This window comes from Peromyscus leucopus, chromosome 3 (assembly GCF_004664715.2).
Source record: "Peromyscus leucopus breed LL Stock chromosome 3, UCI_PerLeu_2.1, whole genome shotgun sequence".
NCBI lineage: Eukaryota > Metazoa > Chordata > Mammalia > Rodentia > Cricetidae > Peromyscus > Peromyscus leucopus.
The window spans coordinates 152,939,961-152,947,075 of record NC_051065.1 but is presented as its reverse complement, the minus strand read 5'-3'; positions in this window follow the sequence as shown (position 1 = coordinate 152,947,075).

Below are 7,115 nucleotides of genomic sequence, written 5' to 3'. Positions count from 1 at the left end.
CACTCTGGATCGACCCTTCCAGATGCCTCAGGCTATGCTTTCCCTCACAGCTACAGTAAACCTTCGCCTCCATATCTAGGAGCAGGCGTGGCCTTCCTTTTTCTTTCTTTTGTTCTTTCTATTTTTCATTCAAAAGTGACTCCTCTACCACCACTTCCATACCGTCTGGCCAAATGTGATTTTCTTCTCTGAAGTTGTTTTAAAAAAAAGTTATTAGCAAGGACATATTGCTGAATAAACATCAAGTCATTAAAAAGGAGAAAGATAAGTGAGTTCCAGGAAAGGCGCAAAGCTACACAGAGAAACCCTGCCTCGAAAAACCAAAAAAAAAAAAAAAAAAAAAAAAAAAAAAAAAAAGAGAGAGAGAGAGAGAGAGAGAAAGAATGTTTCCCATCAAAGGCAAAGCAGCCATGAGGGCTCAGGCTTGTGATCCTAACACTGGAGTCTGCAGGAGGGGGTGGCACACACCTTTAATCCCAGCATTCCGGAGGCGAGAGGGAGATCTCTGAGTTTGAGACCAGCCTGCTCTAGGACAGCCAGGGCTACACAGAGGAACCCTGTCTTGAAAAAAACCAAAACAAACAAACAAAACAAAAAAACTTAACAGGAGAGTCTAAGAGGCAAGAGGATCATGAGCTATTGATGTCGAGATAGACAAGATCTCAAAAATTCAAGGGCTGAGGGCTGAGCTCAGTGGTGGAGCATCTGTCTTTCCTGGGCATAGTTCTTTGTTCTAGTATGAGTACCAAAGGGTGGGGCAAGTACTTCGTGCATTGTCCGCTCTCACTGGGAGCCCTGGAGTTTACCTCCAGGCCTGGCTCTGGCCTCTGGCCCACTTTCCCAGTGGAGTAATACTCAAGAACCATTAACCAGCCTTGGCTGTCTCAATCATTGCCCGCTACCCCTGCCAGGTGCTCAGGCAGAAATGTGGGGCTAATGAAGGACTCCAAGGTCAGTGACCTTTCCCCCTCTCCAGCCGTGCTGGTGGTAAAACAAATGCTGCGGTGGAGATGGACACAATGACAGACACCGTAATTCTGGCTGGCAGGATGAGGGAAATAGGTGATGCAGAGGAAGACCTAGTTCCAAACAAAACCACCCACCAGAGCTGGGTGTGTCTAGGGAGGCCCCACCAGAATCAGGTGAAGGTCCTTCTCTGCCACTTAGTAAGTTTGAGATCAGCCTAGGGGCTGCTGAAGTCTTGTTTAAAACAAAAACAAAAACAAAAGAAGCTACATTAGGGTGGGTCAATGATAAGAGTGCCCATATCAGATGGCTCACAACTGGCTGGAACTCCAGCTCCAAGGGATCTAATGTTTCTGTGCTGGAACATGCATAGATCACAGGGGGAAAAAAGCTGCAGTAAGAGAGAATTAAAGTTTTGTTTCTGTTTTTTCTTTCTTTTCTTTTCTTTTTTTTTTTTTTTGAGACAGGCTCTCTTTAAGTAGTTCTGGCTGGCCTAGAATTTACTATGTACACCTCAGAGATCCTCCTGCCTGTGTTCCTAAATACTAGGATTAAAGGCGTGCACCACAGGTCTCACCCTTTTATTTGGTTTTGAGACATTTGCCTAGGCAGATCTTGACTGTCCAATCTTCTTGCCCCATTCCTTTTTTTCCTGCCCCATTCTTGAGAGTAGCGAGAATCGTAGTCTGTGGTGTACCACTAGGCCTGACTTTATGCTTTTTTTCTTATCGATATACAGCTATGACAGCATTTATCAATGAGTTACAATAAAGCTTACCAATAGTTAAGAATATAAAATTGTAACAACAGCTGAGTGTAGTGGCACATTCCTCCAATCCCAGTGCTCTGAAAGCTCGTGTAGGAGCAGAATCCAGAATTGAAGGCCATACTTGGCTAAATACTGAATTCAAGGCCTTCTGGGGTCTACATAAAGAGATCCTGTCTTTCCAGGGTATGGTGGCACATGCCTTTGATCCCAGCACTTAGGGCAGAGGCAGGTAGATCTGGAAGCCAGCCTGGTCTACAAAGTGAGTTCCAGGACAGCCAGGGCTACACAGAGAAACCTTGTCTCAAAAAAACAAAACAAAAAAACACTACCACCATCACCACCACCACCACCAACAACAACAACAACAACAACAACAACAACAAAAAAAAGAATGCACAAACCAAAAGAAAAAGAAAAAGGAGGAAGAAATAGTTTATTTTGGCTGAGTTTCCGGCTACATAGATGTGGTAAGAGTGCCTGTCAGTTCTGGCAGCAGGCATATGAGGCAGATGCTTACACTAAGTCGGTGACTCAGAATCAGATCAGAAAGCTGCTTTCTCTTCCGTCACCTTTGTTTGTTTGCTTTTTGTTCTGTTTTCCAAGACAGGGTTTCTCTGTGTAGCTCTGGCTGCCCTGGAACTCGCTCTGTAGACCAGGCTGGTCTCGAACTCAGATCCACCTGCCTCTGCCTCCCGAGTGCTGGGATTGAAGGTGTGCACCACCACCACCCAGTTTGTAAACTTTTATTATTTGTGTCTGAGTGGTGGTGGAGGCTGGATGAAGGAGTTGGACCCCTCACTTCCACCCTACCAGTTGGAGTTACAGGCAGTTGGGAGCCACCTCACCTGGGCGCTGAGAATCAAATCAGGTCCTCTTGAAGAACAGCTAACAGCTAGTACTCTTAACCACTGAGACATCGCTCCAACCCTTTGGTGGTATTTTTTTTTTATTTTTATTTATTTATTTATTTTTAATTTTCGAGACAGGGTTTCTCTGTGTAGCTTTGCGCCTTTCCTGTAACTCGCTTTGGAGACCAGGCTGGGCCCAAAGTCACAGAGATCTGCCTGCCTCTGCCTCCCGAGCGCTGGGATTAAAGGTGTACACAACCACCGCCCGGCCTGTATTTTGATAGGGTTTCTTTTTGTATCCCAGGCTGGCCTGGAACTTACTATGCAGACCAACTGGCCTTGAATTTACCAATCCTCCTTGTCTCAGTCTCCTGAATATTAGATTACAAGTGTGAGCCACAATGTCATCTTATAATATTTGCTTATACCGGGCGGTGGTGGCACATGCCTTTAATCCCAGCACTAGGGAGGCAGAGGCAGGCAGATCTCTGTGAGTTCAAGGCCAGCGTAGTCTAAAGAGCGAGATCCAGGAAAGGCACCAAAACTACATAGAGAAACCCTGTTTTGAAAAATATATATATTTATTTGTTTATACTGCATTTACTAATAGGGAATTAGAATATCCGGCAAACATGTTGGACAAATGGATGATTTTGGGCCAGGTGGTGGCTATGCACCCTTTTGATCCCAGCATTTGGGAGGCAGGTGGATCTCTGTGAGTTCAAGACCAGTCTGATTGCCAGGCAGTGGTGGCACATGCCTTTAATCCCAGCACTGGGGAGGCAGAGTCAGGCGGATCTCTGTGAGTTCTAGGCCAGCCTGGTCTACAAAGCTAGTTCCAGTGCAAAGCTACACAGAGAAACCCTGTCTCAAACCCCCCCCCCCCCAAAAAAAAAAAAAGACCAGTCTGATCTACAAAGTGAGTTCCAGGACAGCCAGGGCCAGGACTACACAGACAGAAAACCTGTCTCAAAAACAAAACAAAAAAAACAAAACAAAAAAAAAAAAAAAAGAAAAGAAAAGAAAAAAAAAAGGATAACTTAGGACCTGAGTAGAAGGAGAAGGATGATGTGAGATTTCACTGTTCTCAGAACAAGGTTCAATATAAAATTTGAGTTATCTCTAGAATTTTCCAGTTCTGGACCATGGCTTTTCACAGGTAACTGAAACTGCATGCAGCAAAATCAGGGATTAAGAGAGAAAGACTAATATACTTAGTTACTTGGGGTGAACACAGCCCCCTCTTGCAGGACTACTTGGATAATTCAAGAAGTACTGAGAAAACCAGGCATGCCTTTACACATGGCAGTATGTGTAATCCCAGCACTCAGAAGGCAGGGAGATTTCTAGGCCAAGGGCAGCCTGGGTACATAGTCAAGACACTAACTGAAAAAAAAAAAAAAGAAAAAAAAAAGAGGCAGAAGGAGCGAGGAGGAGCTCTGGGCATGCATTCTTATTGTTGCTGGGGAAAAATGAAGGTTAGTTAGGGCACAGCTTGAGGATTGGCTGATTTGAGTAAACTCTGGAGGCTTTGAGTCTCTTGTTGTCTGGTACCTGGCTCTCACACCGTTAGGGCCAGGGAGCACAAATGCCCATAGTATAGGAGCCCTGATAAAGGAGGTGGTTGGGGTGTGTGGAATTAATCAGTGGTAACAAGCGGAATTGAGTGGCATCTAGCCAGGGCATAAAAACTGGGTCAAGGCAGCTTACAGTCACACACAAACTCTAATATCAGAAGCAGTATTCTGAAGAACTGTAAATGGAGAACAATTTTGTCAGTTCTCTGATCCTAAATTTTTTTTTTATTAGTAGTATGTGTGACATGGATGTTGGATGTGTGTGTGCAGGTATGAATGCACCAAGGACCTATGTGGAGACAGAAGACCACTTTCAAGAGGTGGATCTCTCCTTCCAGTTTTTGAGATGGTGGATATTTTTCGACATAGTGCAAATTCCAGTCCTCTGGGCTTCCAGGCAATTCTATCTTCACTTTCTATCTCGATACAGGATACAAATGTTAATCACCAAACCTGGCTTTCTAAAAATGTGGATTCTGGGGTTGGAACTCATGGTATCAGAGTTGTGTGGCAAGTGTTTTTATCCATGGACACACGCGGATAACTCAGACCTAAAACTGTATCTTCTCTATTTGCTGTATTGCTGTATGTTATGTTCAAACTTTGCTTTTTAAATTTATTTGTTTTTGTTTTTTTTTTTTTTTGAGCTGAGGATCGAACCCAGGGCCTTGCTCTACCACTGAGCTAAATCCCCAACCCTGTTATTTTGTCTCACCATGTAACTATCTGTCCTGGAACTCTGCATGTAGAACAAGACTGGCCTTCAGCACAAGGAGATCTTTCTGCTTCTGCCTCCCAAGTACATGTTTTTTTTTTTTTTGTTTTTTTTTTGTTTTTTCAAGACAGGGTTCCTCTGTGTAGCTTTGTGCCTTTCCTAGAACTCGCTTTGTAGACCAGGCTGGCCTCGAACTCACAGAGATCCGCCTGGCTCTGCCTCCCGAGTGCTGTTTGTTTATTTCCTCGAGACAGGGTTTCTCTGTGTAGTTTTGGTACCTGTCCTGGATCTCGCTCTGTAGACCAGGCTGGCCTCAAACTCACAGGAACTACAGAGATCCGCCTGCCTCTGCCTCCGGAGTGCTGGAATTAAAAGTGTGTGCCACCACTGCTTGGCTCATTCCAGTTCTTATTTATTTTTGAGATATGTAGCAGAACTATGTAGCCATGCCTGGCCTGGACTTCATTTGTAGATCAGCCTGGCGTTCAGTTTACAGAGATCTGCCTGCCTCTGCCTCAAGACTGCTGGGATTTTATGTGTGCCCAGCCACACCTAGCTTGTTTCTAAAATTTTAGAAAAAAATAAACAAAATGAAGAGAAGAACTGTCGAGAAAAAGAGAAGTTACTATCTGTCCTGTTCCCTAGTACATCTTAAACTCATTTAAAGTTTCCAGACTCAGCTGGCCTGATGGCACACACCTTTAATCCCAGTGTCAGGATACAGAGGCAAGTGGATCTCTGTGAGCTGAAGCCAGTCTGGTCTACATATTGAGTTTCAGGACAGCCTAGAGAGATCCTGATTGAAATAAATAAAAATGGACAACATAAAAAGGTTTTCTGACTTTGCCTAAGCCATCAAACTACATAATTATTTTTTCTTCTTTTCTTCTCTTTTCAAACAGGGTTTCTTACCTGGTAGCCCAGATTGCCTGGAATTCTGTGGTCCAGTCCTGCCTTGAACTCACAATAATACTACCACAGGCATTATTACTGGCACATAAAGCCTTAATTTTTTTTTTTTTCTTGCTGTGGATTGAACTCAAGGCCTTGTGCCTCCTTAGCGCTGTATCAGTTCAAAGCCAACTTGGACTACTGAGTGAGCTTAAGGTCTACCTGAGATATGTGTGACTTTGTTCTCAAAGGAGGATGGACACCCCTAACCACCAAGACATTTCTCTGCCATCCTGCCCACCCCACAAGAGCTTGGGTTATCTTACTGCTCATCTGCCATCAGAGTTCCTGATTTCTAGGAATACTGTGACATTTGGATAGAGCCCTCTTATACTACTGCTGGACTCTTTGAAGGGCTCGCTTCCTTTTCCTTCTCAAATGGGAAGAGGAGATGGTGAAGGTTTTTTGATATCTGGCTAGAAGCTCTGTTTCACGATAGGATGGAGAATACAGTGGTTAAAAACAAGACTCCTACCTCCATTCTAAAACAAAACAAACACAGAGTACAGATTCCTCCTCCCCAAAATACAGACCATCTGGAGGTGATGGGTGATGTGTGACTCCTACCTCCCAACAGGAGGCTGAGACGGGGGATTGCCACAAGTTTGGGGCTACGGTGGACTACATGATAGTTCCAAGCTAGCCTGGGCTACAGAGTAAGAACCTGTCTCAGAAAGTTGAAGGTGGTGGTGGTGGTGGTGGTGTGTGCACTGGAGAGATGGCTCAGCAGTGAAGAGGCTTGCTGCTCTAGTAGACGACCCAAATTCCATACCCACCACCCACATCTGGCAACAGACAACTAACTGCCTGTAACTCCTGCTCCAGGAGATTCCCACCTTTTTCTGGTCTCCATAGACACCCACATATGGTGAACACTCACACTGACATGCATACACACACATTAATAAAAATAAATCTTAGCCAGGCACGCCTTTGATCCCAGCATGCCGGAGGCAGAGGCAGGCAGATCTCCTGAGTTCAAGGTCAGCCTGGGGTATAAAGCAAGTTCCAGGAAAGGTGCAAAGCTACACAGTGAAACCCTGTCTCAAAAAACAAGACAAAACAAAAAAAAATAGAAAAGAGCCAGGCTGTAGTGGCACACCCCTTTAATCCCAGCACTTGGGAGGCAGAGGCAAATGGATCTCAGTGAGTTCAAGGCCAGTTCCAGGACAACACAGAGAAACCCTGTCTCGAAAAAAAAACAAACAAACAAAAAAATAAACAAAAAAAAAAAAAAAAGAAAAAGAAAAAGAAAAAGGAAGAAAAGAAAAAGAAAAAAGAAAATTGAA